A 489-nucleotide genomic window follows, 5' to 3' on the forward strand; every position below is an offset into this window, starting at 1 on the left:
AGCTGCTGCTGCCAGAAGGGGTGGCTTGTGCTCCACTGGGTTGTGCTGGGAGGTCTGGGAGTCCTCCCTGATCACACAGGGTCTGGGAGCAGCCTAGCAAGGGCAGAGCCTGGGCTATCAGCTTCCCTTGCTGGGCACAGCACAGCCCAATGAACCCTTCTTGTGGTTTATCCCCCTGGTTCCTTGCAGGGCTGAAGCCCCTCAAGGTGTTCCCAGAAGGAGCCCAGCTGGGCTGGGAGCAGGCAGCCTGTGGGGTGTGGAGGGAGATGCTGGTGGGGAAACAGAGGAGCTGGCAGCCCCTGGGACACTGGGTGCCCGGGCAGTTAGCCACCCCATGTGGGCATCGGGGGATTTGACCAGAAAGGTGATTCTGCTCTGGCTTCAGGCACTGAGCTGTCTGCCACACAGCTCCCGTAGCTGCTGCTGGCAGCACAGGACGGGGCTGTGGAGGCTATGTGAGGAGGATCTCCCCCCCCCCCTTACGGCTGA

The sequence above is a fragment of the Merops nubicus genome, unplaced genomic scaffold (assembly GCF_000691845.1).
Source record: "Merops nubicus isolate BGI_N331 unplaced genomic scaffold, ASM69184v1 scaffold37987, whole genome shotgun sequence".
Classification (NCBI taxonomy): domain Eukaryota; kingdom Metazoa; phylum Chordata; class Aves; order Coraciiformes; family Meropidae; genus Merops; species Merops nubicus.